This window comes from Bactrocera neohumeralis, chromosome 5 (genome assembly GCF_024586455.1).
Source record: "Bactrocera neohumeralis isolate Rockhampton chromosome 5, APGP_CSIRO_Bneo_wtdbg2-racon-allhic-juicebox.fasta_v2, whole genome shotgun sequence".
In the NCBI taxonomy this organism is placed as follows: Eukaryota; Metazoa; Arthropoda; class Insecta; order Diptera; family Tephritidae; genus Bactrocera; species Bactrocera neohumeralis.
In genome coordinates, this window is record NC_065922.1 from 58,050,512 (window position 1) to 58,074,452 (window position 23,941).

Here is a 23,941-nt window from a genome sequence, read left to right on the forward strand (position 1 = left end):
TGCTTGTGTGTTTTGTGGTGCGGGGAGGGGCTTGTGCTGAATATTTTTCCTGATCAAGATAGCTGCACCTCCTGTTGCTGTCGGTGATGGTGGGCTTTTTATTGTTACATAGTTTCTGATTTTAATATCTTCGTTTTTGTGGTGGGTTTCTTGTAAGGTTATGATGTCTGCATTTTCTGTTTTGATGAGGATTTGTAATTCATGTAAGTTATTTTTGAAGCCGTTCAAATTCCATTGAAGGATTTTGAGGTTCATTGAGGATGATCATATAACTCTCGTTTTAGTACACTGGATAAACTAAGTGGAGTTGTTTAGAGGTCTTGGTCGAATGACATCGAGTCTGAGCTATTGTCGATGTCGAGTGTTTCAGCTGATTTTTGGTTTGAATGGTTAGTTTTGCTGCTTTTTGCCTTTAACTCTGCTTTCAATTTTGATATAGCTGTATGGGATGTGGATTTTGGAAGTATTTTGATTTTGGTGCTTGGAGAGTTAAATGAAGTATTTTTGCGTGCTGGTGCTGGAAGTGTGCATGTGGTAGGGTTTTCACCATGTGAGGTTGTCGCTATGTCGTCGTATGTTGTTAGTGGTCTGTTCGGTTGATTTGTGTGTGCTGTATGGGATGTGTGGGTATGGCTGGTTTGAAGGGAAACAGGTTGGGCTTTGGTGACTTTAGAATACATTGAATCGTTTATAGCATGTCGGCTTATATAGATTGAGTGCGCAGTTTTTTTGTCGACTTTTTGTAGCGTTTTAATAGCTTGTATTTCCCGTTCTTTGATGAAAATAGGGCAAATTTTGCTTGCTGATGCATGGTTTGCGTCTTCCAGGAAGTTGTCAACGCAGTTTACGCAGGTTGGTTGAGCATTGCAAGCTTCGTTTGATTCCAGATCTAAATGACAGACTTGCGAACAGTTTTTGCATAGCTTTTTGCCTTGACAAAACTTGCTGATGTGATCGAAGAAGACAATTGTTGCATTAGCTCATTATTTTGTTTTTTCAGTATTTTTTTAACTTCACGTATGTTTTGTGTTTTTAGCTCTTCGAGTATGTCTGCTTCGTTTATTCCGCGTAAATCGTTGCAGTAAATTACTTTGCTTACATTTAGTGTTTTGTGTAATGAGACACTAACTGAGATATTGTTATGCATTGAGGCAAGTTTAAGTAATTTGTTTGCTTGAGTCGTATTTTTTGTTCTTACTAACAATGTGCCGGCGCGTGTCTTTTGCAGTTTTCTACTTCACCATCACATGTGTAGTCTATAATTTTTTTAATGATAAATGGAGATAGTCCATTGAAAGATTCATTGTACGTTCTAGTTATGATTAGGAATTTGGATTCATCTAAATTTGGAGGCTTTCTGTCAGGTGGGTCAAGCAAATTGTATGTCAACCAACGGTTTTTTGTGTTGTTTTACGTGTATTGTTTTTGTTATTTTATTTTCTTTTCCCTTTTGGTTGAGCGTTTGTTTATCACTTGCGATTGTTTGTCACTTGTTAGTTAGCGAAAACCGGTTTTTGTATGTAGCGATGTAGGGTAGAATGCAATTTGCATACACGTCTGTCTACCTTGAGATTCGCGCTAGTACTGCAGTCATTAAATAGCCTCTAGGGGCTCTACAAGAATATGCTCCGGTATTAAAACTTTCTATCAGTCGCCGCATCGTTTCGTACAATGCCCTTGTTGGCCAGTTTGTCAAGCTCTTCGTAGAAGTCATGTTTAGAATCCAGAAATAGGTAGAGAATAGAGCGCCTCGCATTCGCGTCCTTTCTTTCAATTTGGAATAAAAATTTCCTAGAATTTAGGCAATGATCTAAGTTTTAATAATATTGAATAAAACAATATTTTGTTGTTGTTCATAATGAAGTTTTTATTTGTATATATCTTTAACAGAATTTCGCTTTCTTACTTTAGTGTGTGGTTAATATTATATGTTCAATCGTTTTGTTCCATTTTGTATTGTTTGGTTGACATTTACGTTTGAAGCTACCGTCAGCGTTCATCTGTGAATGAATAAACAATAATAAAATAAAATTGGGATAAACTGTCATTGGTCAATAAATACTACTGATCTTAAAATTCAAAACAAAGAAATTGTTCTGAATATGATGGAATTCATAACCACTTTATCAAACTGTGCTTACCGTTAAATACAAACCAAAGTACAAATAAGAATATGAATATAGAACCTCTTTAGAAATAAAATATTTTGCAGATATAAATTTGGGTAGCAAAATTACTAATAATATTGTGATATATTATCGATATATTTTATATACAAAGGTGCCAGATTGTGGAATCGGAATTTTGTTGATTGTTAAAATTTTCACAAGTAAATATCTTTGAGGATATTTAGCAAATAACTTTGTTTTATTTATCCGTACATTCTCTTAAAATTTTAACACCTTGACGTGAATAATCGCGTATGTATAAATATGTAAAAATAGTGTACATATAAAGAATTTTGTTGAAAAATATATATTAAATACTTAAGAGGTAACAAAATGCTACTCGGTGAGTATGGAAGCGTTTTGAAGTTTCTAAAAAAAACACAACAATATCAAATTTATTCTACAAGCTTCAGAAGGCTAATCTTTGAAGGCTTTATGTTTCAATTTAATTCAATATTTTTTAGCTTATACTTTGCTTATTTCTTTCAATTAAGGTTTATTTTAAAGAATTTAACACTTTCCTTGTTATTCAGAGTAGTTTGTTATTACGCATGATCGTTGTCGAAGCACTGCCACGTAAAAAAAATATGAATATGTATATTAAAAAAATTGTCTTATGCCCCAGTGGATAATTTCTGAGTCATACGACTGTCTTATAATTACCAAAGTTTTCCGCAAATAGCTGCATTTCTTACACATTATAAGTCATCTGTCAACAGTAAAACACACTCACACATTGCTCTTTTAACTCATTACGCTGGTAGCACTTGGTAAGCCATGGCGTATACGTATCGAACAAAATGCATGTCGACGTAATGCAATACCGCAGTCCTACTTAGCATCGTTCTTGGTGAGCTTCATTATAATTTTCGTGCTTATGCATTTAATGCACTATTGCCTCCTTTTAGATAAACAGACGCGGAAGCAATAATCCCCTGATCTAGGAATGTGAGAATAATACTTCGAATTTAGTTTAAATTAGTTGAGCAGGTCCCGAGATATGTGATTCCACTTAAAGTGGACGGAGCTCCGCCCATCCTCTAATCTTCATACTCTCTAGCGTAATTAGCAATTGATTAATTGCGCTTTTAGTAGCTTTTAACCGTACCGTTATATGGGGAGTGAGAGGGGTTATCTTTCGATTTCATACATTTTCACACCATCGGCAAGAGTTTTTATACTATTTGTGCTGGGCGAGTTTGGTTATTGTTGCTTTATTGGTTTAGGAAATATATTCATTAAACTTTTTAGAGGGCGAGGACACTGCCAATTTTTCAAACTTTTTTGCCCACATGTGCCCCTTGCTACTGCAATCCCCTATATTAAATAAAAGTTTTATATTTTATTTTAGTGCTTAGTTACGGCACTTTATATATTTTCAATTGATGGCGTTTTGTGGGCGTGGAACTGGTCCGATTACGCCCATCTACGAACTCGTAATTTTTGTACTATTATAATAACCCCACATAGCAGGTTTCAGATATCTCAAATCTTATTTAGGTTACAGTTTGCGCGGACCGACGGACCCGAATTTCAACTTTTCTCGTCATCAAATTCCTGATCTTTTAAAACAAATCTTTTGAGTCCATTAAATATTTTTAGTATAGAGTAAAATATTTCTCCAAGAAAGATAGGATCATAACACACTTGAACATGCGTCAGAAGATATTTTAGTGTAGTTTTGCACCGCAAGTGTTGTTCGTTTGTTGGCACTTCTAGTATAATTGGTTCGTCGCGTACCATTTTGAAGGTTTTTTAATTCAATTTGAAATACTCGTACTCAAGAAATAGTCCAAATTCTGCACGCCTTTGTTCGCATTACTATCAGACTATGGATGGAATATTAAAGAGTGCTAAACGTCCCGTGTATTCAATTTGACTTCAATATTTAATTAATTGTAAATTATTTCGCTATTTCAAACTAAAAGCCAACGATATTCATCTTCATCTTATTTACTGGCATAGACACTGTTGGTTGTAGCTGCGGACCATTCGTTTCTTCTTTTCGTTATTTGGCGCCAATTACCATGGTCTTTCTCCACTTAATTTCCTCAATGGATTGGAGATCTTCCTCTGGAGTGTTTTCATCCACACGAGCAACAAGACCTGGCCAGCGCAGCCGCTGTCTCTTGATTCGCATAACTATGTCAATATCTCGTACAGGACTTTATTTTTCAATTGCATACTCAGTCCAAATTTATTTGGCTTCTGGTAATCTATTAAAACTTCTTTATCCAATCTTCAAATTGTTTCTCATAAAGAGGCATGTCAATAACTTATAAATTCTAAGTAACTACATGTTACTTATTAGAAATTACCTTTTCTCTGAGTGGTTTGTAATAAGGTATCATCATAGGAGCTTTGGTTATTCAGGTTTACTTAATTAAGCTACTAAGCACCCTTACAAAATATAATAGAAAATACATATATTTTTTTCCAAAGTTGATAATTGAGCATTTACGAATTGAAATTGAAAATGTTACTAGTGTATATAAAATGACGCACGTTTAAGTACACTTGTCTGTTTAAGATTTATTTTGAAAAACATTTTTGTTCCCCATTGTCGTTTGAAAAATTCGTCCCACTTTGAAACTATAATGGCATTCTACAGTACACAGCACTAATTCTCGAACATAACTTCGAAAATAATATGCTTTCATGACAGCTCTAACATGGATGAATGTTTGCCTTTTCTTTTCTATGCAACATGTACCTGTCATTGCAGAGGTGCATCGACTACTGGCAATTGATATCCATTTGTATATGAAACGCAGTAACTATTTACTCCACTCCACTTTATTGTCACATGGTTGCTCTAAGTATTTGTTTATTGTATAAGTGTGCCCCCCATGGTAAATGAAATGTTATACGGAATTTGTTGCCAGAAGTTATAAGCATCTACCTTGATGCTCTTTACTTGTGTGCTTATGTATATTAGGGTGACCGTTGTTTCCCAAACTGTATTTTGCCAAACGGCCTCTGAAATTTCAGTTTTCGCTTTAAAATATAGACAACATTAGAATCTGTTTATTTTCAATTTAAACCGTTCCTAAATTATATTTATTTTCCCATGTGTATAGTTTTTCTGATATTTTTCCGTAAGAGGATAAGTTTTTTCCATTGAAAAAACTACATTCTAATACTAAATTTAAAGCTCTACAAAAAACGTCTTCAGGATTTTTCCTAGGAATTGATTAATTAAAATAATTCGTCAAAAGTTCGTATAAGATGAACACAGTACATTTGATACATAATTTTAACTGCGTATAGCTTCAAAATTAATGTTTTTATGAAAACAGCCATTAAAACTTTTTTTTATAGAGCGGAGTATTTTTCTTATCAGAGTGTCATCCTTTAGAAGTTGCATATCGATTTGTTTGTAGACGAAATATTTATTTTAAAAGATTAGAAATCCCTTTGAAATATATGGGTAAAGTTAAATTAATTGACCTGAAAAAATGAACGCCATAAGGTATATTATATACATGTACTAGATGAACTTATAGCGAGTATCTATACTAAAAATATTTTTCGGTGGTTTCTTGTACATATAATCATTTTACCAAATTAGCTCTGAGTCAAAACTGAAATAAACAATAATGCGGTCCAATGTGTCGAAAGGTATTTTCTGTTATTTTCTGTTATTTCATTTTACTCGTATTACACGATTTTACTTTCAATTTAGCTCATATAGTTATCAGAAATTGCATGATGTAAAAGCGACATCTTAATTTTAATATTCAAGTGAGTAATTTCTCATATCATTGCATCTCCAAACTAGATTCACACAGCTATTAGTTCTTGGAATAGTATCCTAGTAATATCTCACATGCCTACTGTTGATGCCGCATAATTTTATCTACACCAAATTTTTTTTGTTTTGTGTATTCTCTTTTCTTTTTTGAACTTTTAAATTTTAAATAATTTCACTACACCAAGGAATAAAAACATTAGTTTGACGACATGCGCCACTAGCAACCATGACTTTGTTGACTGTATACTTGGCGGCTGATATTTAGTTATAATATATAGAGTACACTTAAAGAACAATGTGAGTAATCAACTGCAGTAGACATAACGTAGAATATTGTCTTAAAGGCATCGCGTAAAATGTACATTAGGTTGCGTTCCTCAACTATTGTCGCTGTTTTCGCCATTTCAGTCAACTTTATGGCGTATTTTTTATAAACAATTATTACATCTAAATCTTCACTGTTCTTACAATTCAAAAAGCTGTTGGAAAGTTATAATCAATTCAATGTTGTGCCATATTGCCAATGTTATTTAAATTTTTTTAAATTAAGAAGCTTTTATCTAGTGCATAATAGAGGGGTTTTGAGAATTTTGAAAAATTGTGGACGTAGGCCAGGACTTTGTAGGAAGTGCCATTTTTACCTGTGTTTTTCGACATCATAATAGTTAAACCACTGAAAAAATGCCGTTTTTCTCGGAAAAGCGCTCTATCACGCACTTGAGTATAAAATTGTCTATAAAATACGCTTTATTCATTTAAATCGGTTAAGTAATTCAGTCGCAATTTTAACGGCCGGACAAAGAAGTTAGTTTCAAGGAAACGAGCTTCAAAACTTTGGTACCTAGACAGCCGTTGCATGAAGTGCAATGGTTATGCGGCCTATTTCTTCGAAAAAATTCGTATACCAATGAAACTTCGGGACTATACTTTTGAAAAGTTTTTCAATTGATTAGAGTGAAAAAAATGTCTAATTTTTTGAAAATTCTAGATGTATCTCCCCCCTTAAAGTTTATAATTAAATGTAAAGGTTTAAGGGATACACGCCTTTTCATATTAGTATGACAACTAAACTTTATTTATTGATTGAATTCAGAAACAACACGGAAAGTAATTACTTAATTAATTAATTAAATAATTTATATAAATCCCATCACAGATGTCACCTTATTACTTTAATTAAGCACATACATTAATATTTCAATATGTTTGTGTGATTAATTAAGAAATATATAATAACGTGGTTTTATAATAAGATTTGCTTACTCAGCACGTGTGATTATCATTGTGTAGGTATGCATATTATTCGAGTATTGTGCTGCTGCAATCTCATATACCTATTATATTTAATTGGCTATAGAACAACTTTAATACTACACAAAAGAGTTTTTGTTTCTTATTTTTTATAATTAAAAAACAGGGTATAATAAGTCTCCCACAGTGGTTGCAACATCCAGTCGGAAATGTCGGAGACCCTATAAAATATATATATAAATGATCAGCATGAGCCCACGTCCTTTCCTCTCAAAAAAAAAGTGCTCATTTGTCGAAATATCTTTACAAGTTTGGCTTCAATTATTGCCCAAGGAAACGCTACAATATTTGAGGAAACTTTTTAAATCGAACCACTTCAGCATATAGCTGTCATACAAACTGAACGAAAGTTCTTTTTTGAAAAATTTCTTTAATTGTGAAGGGTATTATAGCTATTTCTAGTCCTAGTAATTATTATGATCATTGTAATAATGACGAAGGACTCATTACTATGTAGTACTAAAAATAAATACATATGTATATGTATAGCAAGCACATCGTTCATATTTCTTAAATAAAATTTCAAGTGAAAAATTCTAAATTATTTCTGTAAATGAATATTTTGAGCTTTATTGTGTTTGAAACGCATAAATCTTAAATAAACTTCCCAAAACTGAGATAGGTGTATTTTACCAAAATCTGACACGCCACACTACCGATGAATTTTTTGTTCTAACAGAACTGAAATGTATCAACTAAATTGAAATAATCAAAATAGTTTTTAGATTCTCGTATGTTCTTAATATTTTAATCGTTAACGAGTTGGTTGCATGTATTTTATTCTGCCCTTTAGACTTTATTTCTAACTTCATAGCAATTTTAATGTCATAAATCACACTTTTCTGAACCACTGTTTTTAAAGCAACGTAATTTTTCCTGTTCTTTTTCCTATCTGAGTATTTCTTAATCCATTGTATTTGAATTATAATTCTATTTTGTGTTTTTAGATAACTAAATGACGTATACATATATCCAAATACAAGCATCTTCGCTTTAGCGCATACTTTACTTTTCAGTCTCCCTATGTTTTCCCATTTTTGTACAAGTGAATTTAATGTATACGAGTGAAAAGAAATAATAAAGTAAGCAGAGTAATTTGCCCAGACGCGATTAAACAGGGTACTTATTCACACTGCTGGGCGAAGGAAGTGCTCAATTGCAATGATATTTGTAGGAAGTGTACACTATAGAGCGGCTGACTTTTGTGGCCAAACAATAAACGACCATTACACGTACATACTCGTACAACGTGTACCAGATATGATATGACAACAAAGAATATCGTCTCCAGAGAACAACGTGAAATCTGCAAGCTATAGCTGTTGAAAGCTATGTTTGTCTTAAAACCAATCTGATATTATTTTTCGTATATAAGCCCAATATGTGAATTTTGATAGGATTAATTTTCAACTGTAGGCTTTGCGAATGTTCAGTTCGATAAATACTTATTCTTTGAAAGAAAAACATAAATTTTTGCAAAAATTACGATTTATTTCTTAGCTTGATTTGATACACTTGACACAGTGACTTCCTAAGTTCTTTCCAATATTTATCAATATCTGCAAAGTAGGATCCATAGTGGCGATAAATTTGCACGGGATGAAATTATTCTAATATGGTTGATGGGGCAAAAGTAGAAGAATTTTACCAGTTTGGTAATGGTGACGGGGTGAGTGTGAGCCAGATATAACTTACTCCGTTTCCTTTAGATATTTCCTATTTCACGCACCTTCCCTTCCAAAGATAGGGACTAAGTATTGAAGATAATGCTCTTGTACATTTGATGGTTCAAATGACAATCTGTGGATGGATCAAACAACTATAGTTTTGTAAAATGTATTCTTAAATTTACCCACAAATTTCTTACACAAAGTATGAATTCTGTAAAAAGTTATAATTTAAAATTTTTATATTTAAATTTAAATTAAGTTTAACGTTCTAGAATACAATTTTACCATACCCAACTTTACTTTCACTCTTAAACTAGACATGCTTATAAGCTTACGTTTAGCCAAAAGGGAAAATTAAAGTAATTACCGTTTGAAGAGCATTCAAATCAAAGCAAAAAGGGAGACGGAGAGTGATACGTTCAGATAGAAAGCATCATTCAATCAAATGGAAAATGAATGAAAGCTTACAAGTCCACTTTGATTTTTGTAATTCATATACTAATAAAAAATACTTAAATATATGTACATATGTTGGTATTCTTTCTACATATAACAACGTCTGGTATGAAGTCATTTGTTAAAACTTCTTCAAAGTTTTGCACTTTTCAATGTCGAAAAGTTCTAGAAATCATTATTTGGCAATGCTCCAATCATATAATTTCAGTTATTTGTATTGCTAGAATTTTAAATGAAAACAAGAAAAAGTCAGTTTATATTGAGAATGGTGGCTCGATGTAAATAATAAGTTCGAAGATCATATAATAATAATAATTTAAGCCAAAATTTTGTTAAATTAATTCATTTTCATACAATAAATTAATATTGATCGGTACGTTTGTGGGTCAGCATTATTCTGTAGTGGTCCGATACCGGCGGTTCAGATAAATGATCTTTTTCTTGGCAAAAAAGGACGTGTGCAAAATTTCTTATTAAACTCTCTTATACTGAGGGTCTAATTCGTGTATGCACAGATGATCAGACCGACAGACGGACACGACCAAATCAGCTTAGATTGATGGCTGATCATTTGTATATACTTATATAAGGTTTTCATCTGTGTGTTTGCCTCGTGGGAAATTTGATATTTCTTGTTCAGGGTATAAAAGAACGACAGTGATCTCACATAGCTATATAAAGCTCAATTTACAGATTTGTGAATACTATTGATTGACTAATTTCCATTTCCCGTTATCAATTTTTGACAAAAAGATTTGGTAATATCTAAATATTTACAAGACGACCGCAAATCTAGATATGGTACATTACAGGGCGTAAGAGTAACATTCCCGTCATATATTAACATTAATACAAGTAAAATAGTATATATAATATAAATACTCACTTTCATACATTTAGAAAGAATATGGGTAAGGAAGCACAATATATAAATTTATTTACATTGTTACTTGTGGAATTACTTACACAGCCAAGAGGCGGCTTAACGATAAATGATTATTCAATTTAAAAAGTAAAAGTTTAGCCCAAAGAAAAATCAACAATTAGGATAAGATAAAATTGATGATTGTGAACATAATCGGATCATTTTATCATTAAAGTATACTTCCTCACAAACAATAAATACATATGTAAATAGCTAATATTGTATCTCTTTGAATTCGTTTATATAATGGAAAGTATATGTAGAAATCTTAAAACTCGCAAACTTTACATTTCTATCACAACATGATTTTAATTGAGCTTAACAAATCGGTTTGCTATTTCATATTAGGCCGGCAATTGAACCAACAGTTACGAAGTGTTCATTAGACTGCACCTAAGCTATTGCTGTCGAACCATTTAAAAAACTGAATATCATCCTTGGCTTAAAATTTTCTCTGACACAATTGTATTTTTCTAAATTAATAAATCAGAAAACGTTGCCATACAAATTTAGTGAATTAAGCTATTCATTTAGGTGGCGATATTTTTGTTGCTATTGAGCTTTTTTGGAATTTGGAATGTTACCTGTTATCATTTCTTGGGGGTAAAGTTATTTCGTTACAAAGAAGCAAAAATAAATAGCCAGTAAAATTGAAAGAACCCGAAGTTATGGAAATATTTGAAATACAAACAGAAAATAAATAATTCGTTCCCAAGATACATATATTTATAATGATTAACTCGATAGTTTTGTTTTGATTTTCATTGAATATTTCAACACAATAATATATGTTGCAGTATAAACCTCGTAAAAAGGCGAATTAACCAGATAAAGATTAACTTATCCTTGTTTGATATTTACAATTTGATCATAGTGTTGCAGCGTACTTACAGTATTTGCAAAATCTTCACATTATTTAGGTCATACGTAAGAGTGTATATCGTCACCTAAAATGGAAAACGGCGTATTATCATATAATAATTGAGGATGGGGTCATGTGTAGAAGTTCACGCAAGTGAGGAAAGTTCTCTGATCGCCATTCACTTGGGAGTGGTCAGAAACGATTCTTTTACATATGACTCAAGCAGCTCACGACTTCCGGTCTTTGACCAAGTATCCTCTGGGTAGCCTAAGAACATCCGTTCGAAGGTGAGCTAAAGTGAGAAGGTGAAACATCCCCTACATAGGGTTGTGCGTTGGGTTTGGGACCCGCCACTTAAAAAACGCCCCCAATGAAAAGATACCAATTGCTTCGGATGAGAGACCCCCTTTGATGACGACCATGGCAAACGAAAGAAGGACTACGAATTAAGGGCATGCACCTGGAATGTCCGGTCCCTTAATTGGGAAGGTGCCTCTGCCCAGCTGGTTGATGTCCTCGTAAAAACAAAGGCTGACATCACCGCCGTCCAAGAAATGCGATGGACGGGACAAGGACAGAGACGAGTAGGTCCTTGTGACATTTACTACAGTGGCCATATAAAGGACCGCAAGTTTGGTGTGGAATTCGTGGTGGGAGAGAGACTCCGTCGCCGAGTACTATCATTCACTCCGGTGAATGAACGTCTAGTCACAATCCGCATCAAAGCGAGGTTCTTCAACATATCGCTGATCTGCGCCCACGCTCCGACGGATGAAAAGGACGATGTGACCAAAGATGCCTTTTATGAGTGCTTGGAACGCACTTATGAGAGATGCCCCCGCCATGATGTCAAAATCGTGCTTGGCGACTTTAACGCCAGGGTGGGCAAAGAAGGTATCTTTGGCCCTACGGTCGGTAAATGCAGCCTCCATGATGAAACATCCCCAAATGGGTTGAGGCTGATCGACTTCGCCGGGGCTCGAAATATGGTTATCTGTAGTACTAGATTTCAGCACAAAAAAATTCATCAAGCTACCTGGCTGTCTCCGGATCGAAAAACTACCAACCAGATCGATCATGTTGTGATAGACGGAAGACACGTCTCCAGTGTTTTAGATGTGCGTGCGCTCCGAGGTCCTAACATCGACTCGGACCACTATCTTGTTGCAGCCAAGATTCGCACCCGCCTCTGTGCAGCAAAAAACGCACACCAACAAACACAAGGAAGGTTCGACGTCGAAAAGCTGCAATCACAACAGACTACTCGGCTTGCACTCCTGCTCTCTGAGAGCACTCATCAACAACTCGGTATAAGGGAACTGTGGGACGGCATTTCAAACTCCTTACGTACAGCTGCATCCGAAACCCTTGGTTTTCGGAAAGTGCAAAAGAACAACTGGTACGACGAGGGGTGCCGCACCGCAGCGGAGAGAAAACAGGCTGCCTACCTCGCAACGTTACGATCGACCACAACACGTGCGGGATGGGATAGATACCGAGAATTGAAAAAGGAAGCGAGACGCATCTGCAGACAGAAAAAGAAAGAGGCCGAAATGCGTGAGTATGAAGAGCTTGATAAGCTGGCCGACAGGGGTAATGCTCGAAAATTGTACGAAAAAATGCGGCGGCTTACAGAAGGTTTCAAGACCGGAGCATACTTTTGTAGAACCCCCAAAGGTGATCTAGTCACTGATGCCCAGAGCATAGTTAAATTATGGAGGGAACACTTCTCCAGCCTGCTGAATGGCAGTGAACGCACAACACCAGGAGAAGGAGAACCCGATTCCCCAATCGATGACGATGGAGCAGACGTTCCATTACCCGACCATGAAGAAGTTCGAATAGCAATTGCCCGCCTAAGGAACAACAAAGCGGCAGGGGCCGACGGATTGCCGGCCGAGCTATTCAAACACGGCGGCGAAGAACTGATAAGGAGCATGCATCAGCTTCTTTGTAAAATATGGTCGGACGAAAGCATGCCCAACGATTGGAATTTAAGTGTGCTATGCCCAATCCATAAAAAAGGAGACCCCACAATCTGCGCCAACTACCGTGGGATTAGCCTCCTCAACATCGCATATAAGGTTCTATCGAGCGTATTGTGTGAAAGATTAAAGCCCACCGTCAACAAACTGATTGGACCTTATCAGTGTGGCTTCAGACCTGGAAAATCAACAACCGACCAGATATTCACCATGCGCCAAATCTTGGAAAAGACCCGTGAAAGGAGAATCGACACACACCACCTCTTCGTCGATTTCAAAGCTGCTTTCGACAGGACGAAAAGGAGCTGCCTTTATGCCGCGATGTCTGAATTTGGTATCCCCGCAAAACTAATACGGCTGTGTAAACTGACGTTGAGCAACACCAAAAGCTCCGTCAGGATCGGGAAGGACCTCTCCGAGCCGTTCCATACCAAACGAGGTTTCAGACAAGGCGACTCCCTATCGTACCTGCTTCTGGAGAAAATAGTACGAGCTGCAGAAGTAAACAGAGAAGGTACCATCTTCTATAAGAGTGTACAGCTGCTGGCGTATGCCGACGATATTGATATCATCGGCCTCAACACCCGCGCCGTTAGTTCTTCTTTCTCCAGCCTGGACAAGGAAGCACAGAAAATGGGTCTGGTAGTGAACGAGGGCAAGACGAAATATCTCCTGTCATCAAACAAACAGTCGTCGCACTCGCGACTTGGCTCTCACGCCACTGTTGACAGTCATAACTTTGAAGTCGTAGATAATTTCGTCTATCTTGGAACCAGCGTAAACACCACAAACAATGTCAGCCTAGAAATCCAACGCAGGATAACTCTTGCCAACAGGTGCTACTTCGGACTGAGTAGGCAATTGAAAAGTAAAGTCCTCTCTCGACGAACAAAAGCCAAACTCTATAAGTCGCTCATAATTCCCGTCCTGCTATATGGTGCAGAGGCTTGGTCGTTGTCAACAACTGATGAGTCGACGTTGCGAGTTTTCGAGAGAAAAGTTCTGCGAAAATTTACGGTTCTTTGCGCGTTGGCCACGGCGAATATCGCATTCGATGGAACGATGAGCTGTACGAGATATACAACGACATTGACATAGTTCAGCGAATTAAAAGACAACGGCTACGCTGGCTAGGTCATGTTGTCCGAATGGACGAAAACACTCCAGCTCTGAAAGTATTCGACGCTGTACCCGCCGGGGGAAGCAGAGGAAGAGGAAGACCTCCACTCCGTTGAAAGGACCAAGTGGAGAAGGACCTGGCTACGCTTGGAATATCCAATTGGCGCCACGTAGCGAAAAGGAGAAACGACTGGCGCGCTGTTGTTAACTCGGCTATAATCGCGTAAGCGGTGTCTACGCCAATTAAGAAGAAGAAGAATTGAGTTTTTTATTGATTATTATTCACTGCTATTTACATGTATGCACAAAATTCGAAGTCTTTGCTATTAGTTTAAATACTACATACTAAAATCAACAAATATGATAGACTAAAGAGTTGTTCACTAATAATGGTACTAAATGGCTAAAATGAATTGGTTCATTAATAGTAAAGTAACTTAACATATTACTAATCGGTTTACAATATATTGACTGATACTTCTGTAGTTACAGTATAGATCTCTAAAATGTAAATCACATCCGAAAAGGAAGAGGGTCTAATAAATAAATAACGAATACTGGAAAGATTACTGATATGATAGGTAAGAATTTATGTATCTGAATCTAATATCGATATTATGAGATAAGGTTTAAAATAATTAGGCTGTAAATATATGCATGTACTATATGTAAATCATACACTGACAGATACATAAGGTTTGTTAGAAAAACGAAAATCATTATAGTATGTAGTGTGTGAGAGTTATGGCGGTATCGACTTGATTTTATCTTTTTTCTCAATACTACATAATGCATATTAACACGGAAATACGAACATTAAAGTAAATTTTTTTTTGTATTTTTATTATTTTTTTAATTTTTGTAAAAAGGTCTTTACTGTATATTTTACTTTCTCTGCTCTTGAAATATAATTTTTTGAGTCAGAGCTTCCCTCTAAACGATATTTGATGTTAATTTATTTTGTGGCAGTAATATAAATTGATTACTTGGAGCCATCAAAATCCTCGGTAAATGAGCTAGTTGATCAGCTGCTGGGCCGGTGATAATGGTTGCTACAATTAAATTGTCTTTCAGTTCCATAAGAAGCAGCTTCGTCCCGTTGCACATGCTTGAAGGACTTAAATTCCTCAAAAGCATAATTGGAATTCAATTTTTTAAAGCCAATTCAAGTGGTAGCCGGCCAGAAGGGTTTAATGAATTTAACTGCGTTTCCGATATCAGTTACGGTGTCTATCGATATGTATTTTTTGTTTTTCCGGGAACTTTTTAAATAATGAAATCGTTCATTTCGTTGACTTTTTCATTTCTGGGTGAAATTCCTTTTCGTGCAAATTATCGATGTCAGGGAATACTGCATCTATTAAAATTTCCAAAGTATGGACTACTTGGCCTAGAAACTCATCCAGAAGAATATTATAATTACTCCTTAAATTTGAAGTATGAAAAATTTTTTCCCGAAATTTAAGCAGAGGCCCATTTTTTCGGATAGAAGATATTGATTGCTGTTCAAGATTTATGTATATCGGAAATTTAAAAGATGAATGAGCAGTTTTTCATCCTTTAGAAAGGTTGCATCAATTCCTGACGAAGCAACTGCTATCGCTATCTTCCCTGATTGTCTTATTTTAGTAAGTATAAAATTTGCAAGAAAGGTTTTGCCAGTACCCCGGCGTATCCAAAAAGAAATATTTTTTTTGTTATTATTCACGCTATAACTCGCGCTTTTCAGTGTGTTGCAGCTTAGCTAAATGTTAAATAACATTATCTGACTAAATTTAACATTCTCTGTTATAAATAAGTAATGACTTTTTTGACTTCACGCTCGGAAGTCAGTTGAAAATCATCATTTTTACAAACCATACTCTTTAGATTAGCTTCAAAGTGGTTCAGGTCATTTTGCATATCAATCAACGGTTTAGTCAGCTATTGCGAACAGACAAAAACCCAACTTATTTTTATATATAGTATATGGCGGCTGAGGAATGTATTTGCTCGATTTAACCCAAACAGACAAACCACAGTCAGAGAAGTATTATCCCTGAATTTCAAGTATATATCTCACACATTGACTGATACTTTCGATCAAAATACAATTTTAGATACTTGGGTTCAAATATTCCGTATCTAAGGGGTTTTTGTTGGATTTGAACATTTTCTAACATAAGGTGACTCATACTTAAGGCATAATTCGAATACCCTGTACCTAGTTGTGTTGTTCTCACGACCACTTTTTAAAAAGGTTTTGCCCACAAGTTCTCCTTGCTACTGCGGTCTCCTGTACGAAATTACAATTTTATTTTTTAATTCAGTTATAGCACTTTATATGTTTTCGGTTAATGGCGTTTTGAGGGCTTGTGGTCCAATTACGCCCATCAACGAACTAGTAATTTATTGTGCTAACGGACCCGAATACCAAGTTGTATCAAGATATCTCAATTTTTACTCAAATTACAGAGAGACAGTCACCCGGATTTTAACTCGCTTCTTTATCCTCATCGCTTATATATATATAATAAATAAAATATATATATATATACACTCCTGGCCACGCAAACCTTACTACTAAATATATACATTAAATTATTAAATATTTTTAAATGTAAAGAACAATTCTGCAACAGGTATTAACCACATACGAGTATACATATGTATAGCGAATGGAAAAATTAACAATATGACTTGAAGTGGCAACTTATTGAGAAGGCTATGAATAATTTAAGGCCAAAAGTCATTTATGATACATGAAACACCACGACATTTTCGATGCTTGAGAAGAGAATAAATAATTAAGTAGACTTTTGACTGTTGCCAATTGACCACGGAACAGAAATCATGAAAAAATTGGAGTGTACCATGAGAGCCATAAATGGTGAATAGGTGAGTTGAGTAATGTCTTTTTTGAAGTTATACTTCTTATACGAGTTCGGAAAAGGTTGCGATAGATTCAGGTTGCGCAACCTTGCTCAATATGAATCTACGCAACCTTGTCTGCGAAGATGTTCGAGCAGCAAGCGAAGCGGTGACAATCGGCAATCGTTTGTTCGTTTCTTTCGGCACAGCTCGGCTTTTCTACCAACAACACAATGTTGCCATGCTTATGCTGTTGCTGTTTTTGTGGAACAATGCTTCAATTTTTGGTTGGTGACATATTCAATTAAAAATAAATTCTGTTGGGATTCGAACCTACGTGCTCGTCGTAACTTTTCAAGCGCTTACCACCAACACCACCATTGACACTTGAATTGCGTTGTCCTAATAATGGTTTGGTTATGCATGAAAGAAATATACAATGGATCGCCGATTGTTACCTCTTTCCTTGCTGCTGCTGCGCATATGTATGTTTGTATGCTTGTTCATTATTGAAGTTATGCTTCTTTTTCTTTCGTTTGTCTTTCATTTCTGCGAATTTTCAACTATTTTGCGTACATTTTGGTTGAAATACTTTACAGGATCATTTCTGTAGTTAGTCTTCATTTAAATTTTTTGGAAATCGACCCGCGATGACGAGGTATATAGTTTTATCTGACAGCGTGAGGTTTATGAACTTCATTTCTAATATTGTGTTGTGGCATATTAGAAATGATGTTTCTTCGAAAATCGCTCGCTTACAACGGATAAAACGACTTCTAAGTGGTGATTTTAATGAATAAATTCCAAGGTTTTACGCAAAAATAATGCGGTCAATAAGTACAGTATGCTTATGTATGCTTGCGCGTTATTTTTCTTTCATTTGTCTTTAACTTTTGCGAATTCTTAACTATTTTATGTGACTTTATTTCTTTCGTCTCTCTTTTTTTTGTGCGAATTCTTTGAATTTCTGAACGCGCACATACGTATACATACATTCATATGAGCATGTGCAGATACACAAGATAGGATAGAAAGATGTATGCCTTTTAACATCGTATACTATACTAATAAATATTTTTCGTACTAATAGAAATTAAATTTATCACAGCAATATTATGTATATGTATATTAGGTATATTGCTGTGATAAATTTAATTTCTATTAGTAAGAAAAATATTTATTAGTATAGTATTACGATGTTAAAATGCAAAAAGTGAAGACTGAGTCCGTCGAGATTCGAACCTGCGTTCACATTGTGACTTTTTATGTGCTTACAACCAACACCACTATTGACACTTTCGTAGCGTTGTCTTAAGTATGGTTTGGTTATGCATGTAAGAAATATACGATGGTTCAAATAATTTTGTTTAAGTATAGAAATATGCTTTTGTAGAACATTTGCCTTCGCAAACATACAGAGAAATGTGCAAACGACATAATATATGTATGATTGTTTCGCATTTTGCTTCTACGCCGGTCAAATTTCTATACAAAAGACAACTAAGGCAAATAATTTTAAAAAAATTTATTGATAATTAAATATAAATGAAAATACATGTAAATTTACTTAAATTTATTTAAATTTATTAAGAAACTTATTTAAATTTATTGAAAAACTGCAAAGAAAAATAAAAAGAAAATTCATTTTACTTTGGCCCAGTTTTGTGCACAATACAAATGCAACGCCAATAATGAATACAAGAAATAGACTAAACACCATGATATAAGATATACAAATCATAATATGACAACCCAATTCGAGAAGTACAAAAGAGAGATGGTTACGCTGCATATTCCCTTTCGCAACGAAGAGACAGAACTACTTTCCGAGTCAAAATTCCTTCATTTAGACTTTGCTTTATAAAATGTGCATAAGGAATTTAAATGTTCTAGTTTTCTTTCATACAAAATGATATGCATTTCTGAATATTACTAAGAAGTATAACTTCTTCCGCGCGTAGGGACTCCACGCACCTTTTTTTGGTTGGACTATATGTATTCCACAGCTACAACTGGTACGACGATGTAACTGCGAACTCTATCAATTTATTTTCAATACGTTTTGCATTCAAACTGTCACTACAAACAGTGTAAGCTACTCGAACTGTTAAGTTCTGCGTGATTAACTGCTCGTTAAAATGTTTGCTTTCATTCAGTCTCTGTTAGGTAATTCACTCATAATGTGAGTTTTATTTTTACATGTAAGTTAGAAACATGTTTCTAATTTCATATGGAATTAATATAAGCATTCATGCTATTTATTTATGTGACATACTACATATGTTATATGCTACATATCGTCACCTGAAATGCAAAATAACGTATCAAAAAAAATTCGAAATTGAATGCCTTATTGATTACGCTTCACTACTTCAAATTACATACATAATATTACATATGTTCAACATTTTCTGGTTCTCCGATCAAATATAAACTAGTTTTAACCAATATTAAAATTTTGTTTCACTCATGTTCCATTTTATTTCGTGTTTCATTCATGCCTCTGTAAATTTCCGAAAATGTTGTTACGTTATTTTGCATTTCAGGTGACGATATACTCCTTCCACATATTCTACGTCTATGTAACATAATGTCACTCATACGACATGTACTCCATGATAAATTCACATACATATATTTTGACATATCTGTGAGTATTTCACTAAACAAACTTACCTCAATCTAGTATTTTTAACGAAATATAATTATTAATGTGATATCGATGGTAATCTGAACTAAATTTTCGAACAACTAGATTCGTGTTACTAAACGCTAATAATAATTTTAGTTCAATTTTATCTATTTTAGGCAAAAAATACACTCACATATTGGCTGTAATATGCGTTACAAAGTCACCCCGAAGTTCGAAAACTGCATACTAAGAATATAAGGGCAAAATGAAGTATTGGCCCGATTCCAATTTTTACATACAGACATACCATTATAAGAAAATGACATACCTTAATTTCAGTTTTATATATCAGATATTGACCGACATTTTCGATCAAAAGTCAACTGTAGGTAAAGGGGTCTAAATATACGGTACCTAGGGGCTCGAACAGTTTCTATTGGATCAAGATAATTTTTTCTCATAAGCTGGAACACACTAAAGACATTATTCGTGCGAAGTTTTATCTCGTTACATTAATTGCTTCTTAATTTGTGTACCGGAAACTGAACGAATCTAGTGAAATTTAAAATTGTACTATATGAGAAGTAGGCGTGATTTCATCCATTTTCAGCGGAGAGTAAGAATGTCAATAGAATGCCTTGTATTATAGTTTGTCTAAATCGGTTGGTCGGGTTCCGAGATATGGGATTTCACCAAAAAGTGTGCGGTGCCCGCCCATCATCCAATTTTCATACCGGTTCCCATTAAACTCTCTTATGTCATCTTTATGGTAAAATTTAATGTCTTTGGCTTACTTAGTTACTGATTTATCGCACTTTTAGTAGTTTTTAACAGTACTGTTATATGTGGAGTGAGCGGTGTTTTTCTCCGATTTTATCCGTTTTCACAGTGTCGGTAGAAGTTCTTATGAGATTCGTACTCAGCTAATTTGGTTGTTGTAGCTTAAGTGGTTTAGGAGATATTTAAAATTTATTCTAATAACTGGAGATGCGAAGTGCTTAAATATTGATATTTTCTGTTAAACGAAGTCTTTTATGAACATTCAGCCATAAAGTTTCATTTTTAATAGTCACTGAAGTGTGAAGAATTAATATATAAGATGGTTATTTATTTTTCGCTTATCGATATGATATTTATATCATTCTCCTATTGAAATATTATACAACATTTTTAACTGAAACATGTAAAAATTTTGTGATAAATTCAATCATTATCAGCGTTTCTATTGTCGACAACCCACGGTTGAAAAAATCTACCATAAAATTCCCTGCTACATGTTGGGATAATATTTTTAAGCAAAATAAATGTAAAATGTTAATATATGAGAATTTCTAACTACTCACCACTTTACATACATACATATTTCACAAAATTTTTGCAATGGCTTTCAAGTATAACAAAATAAAAAAATACATTCGGAGAATTTAAAATTCATAACTCATTTCCATTCCATCAACCTAATTATTATCATTTCATGCTGGTAAAGAAAAGGGAAACATTTTCAATTAGCTATTCAAGCAGTAACAGAACATCTGTGAAAATAGAAACTGCTGTGTGGTTTATGAATTAAAATATAATAATATGTATAATTTCACTCAAACTGTGAAATCAGTATATATAGAATTTTGCATTAAATTAGTAAGATTTTTAAATAAATTGTTTACAATAAAATAAAGAAAAATACATAATTTTTAACCAAATTGATATACAATTTCTTTCACATATTAAACCACGAACATGGAGAATATACATACTTTTTCTAATTTTCTATTTGCAAAAAATTTGCTGGCAGTTCTTTCCGCATTTTCACAAACCTTGTTATAGCTCCTTACCTAATCGTGCATTATTTGTTCTAATGAAAAAGTTCATAGGTTTTTCGAAATAGTAATAGGTTTACAGAAAAGAGTTGGGTTTGAAACTATTTTACAAATTAACTCAAAAATATGTTATGTAATAATGTAAGCGTGTACATTAAGTGTGAATCGGGTAAAAAATACGCTATGAGTACCATTTATATGTACATTTTGAAGTTGAAAATAACAAATAAACCCCCTATATTTTCGGCCATCTAGTGCCCTTTTTATCGGTCAATATGTGATATACTATGTATAACAAAGGAATAATATGAAAGCAATTTCCTTCGAAAAAATGGTGGAATAATTTTCAAAAATCAAATGTCCAAATAGAATTTAACAATCCAATCATATAAACGATATTCGAATACATATGTTCAAATGTACCCATATGGATTATGCATATTTGCTGTTTTGCGAATATCCTTCTTTTTTATTGTATGGAATAATAAACAGCAACGAGTTGACTAATGTGTGTATATTACTCGCCATTAAGAATTTTTTAATAAATGTACAAAAGACTTACTCACATGATTAGACACATTACATTCATCAAAAGCAAACTCAGTATTAGCAGAAAATATCCCCAAGTTGTTGACTAGTGAAGAACTTATCTCATGAGTTGCTCCGTTTCAACCACACGGGAATTCTCTCATTAGTGCATTACTAATACCAACAGTGTCGGTAATTTAAAGTGTAAATAAATGTTCTGATTAAGTAATAAACACATGGTCAAAGGCTACATTATTATATGTATTATACCAATCGTACTATACGGTAAGCAAATTATTTTATTTTTCAACTATTCATATGCTTTAATTGAACTTGACCTGAAAGCGGAAAGTAATTAACATGAAATTTTAATGCTATTTGCCCATTTGTTCTAAAGAAGGAGCACAATTTTAATTACTCTGATTCAATTAAGCGATCAAAAATTTTATGATGATTTTAGATGAATATTTCTGAAGTGCAATGAATTCAACGACCACTCGAATAAGTGGGAGCTCGTTCTTTGTATCGTTATTTTATTTTCCCATTGTGCATTATGTAATTATTGTTGATAAAAAGGTTCCTGAATGTATATAGAAGGTATCAAATATACATGGACAGAAAATTCTTCGGCCCTACTTCGATCTCAAAGTATAATTCATTTAGTAATCCATAATATAAAAATGAATCGCAAAATGTGTTGCTATGCATAACTCAGCTGGACCAATTTGGCCACTTCTTTTTTTTAAAGCAAAGGCTCGAGTATCCTGATGAAATTGTCAGAGGTTGTTCGTTGTGGATCGGGGAAGGTTCGGAAATAAAAATACTCTATACTTTTCATGACTTGAAAAATTCCAAAAAGTAACTTTTTTCCATATAAATTTTTATACTCTCGCAACAAAGTTGCCAAAGAGAGTATTATAGTTTTGTTCACATAACGGTTGTTTGTAAGTCCTAAAACTAAAAGAGTCAGATATAGGGTTATGTATACCAAAGTGATCAGGGTGACGAGTAGAGTTGAAATCCGGATGTCTGTCTGTCCGTCCGTCTGTCCGTGCAAGCTGTAACTTGAGTAAAAATTGAGATATCATGATGAAACTTGGTACACGTATTTCTTGGCTCCATAAGAAGGTTAAGTTCGAAGATGGGCAAAATCGGCCCACTGCCACGCCCACAAAATGGCGAAAACCGAAAACCTATAAAGTGTCATAACTAAATTTGGCACAAAGGATCGCATTAGGAAGGGGCATATTTGGACGTAATTTTTACTAAGTTTTTTATACATATCTCGGAATTTACTATAGCTATGTCAACCAAACAGAGTCGTTTCCTTCAGGCATTTCCATATACAGTTTAAAAATGGAAGAAATCGGATAATAACCATGCCCACCTCCCATACAAAGGTTATGTTGAAAATCACTAAAAGTGCCTTAACCGACTAACAAAACACATCAGAAACATTAAATTTTACAAAAGAAATAGCCGAAGAAAGCTGCATTTAAAATGGGCGTGGCGTCGCCCACTTATGAACCAAAAACCATATCTCAGGAACTACTTCACCGATTTCAATGAAATTCGGTACATAATATTTTCTTAACATCCTGATGACATGTAAGAAATATGGGTGAAATCGGTTCACAACTACGCCTTCTTCCAATATAACGCTATTTTGAATTCCATCTGATGCCTTCTCTGTATAATATATACATTAGGAACCAATGATGATAGCGGAATAAAACTTTGCACAAATATGGTATTTGAGCTGAGGTAACCCTTGTGGAAAAATTGTCGTGATCGGACTATAACTTTTCAAGGTCCCTGATATCGAACACGAAGAACTCAGTGCCTAACCTAACATAACCTAATT

At 34.3% G+C, this 23,941-nt stretch overlaps 1 pseudogene; it reads left to right on the forward strand.

Annotated features, from left to right (window-relative positions):
• The first annotated feature begins 17,684 nt into the window (after window positions 1-17,684).
• On the forward strand, window positions 17,685-17,885 carry LOC126760835 (small nucleolar RNA U3; annotated as a pseudogene).
• Window positions 17,886-23,941: the final 6,056 nt, after the last annotated feature.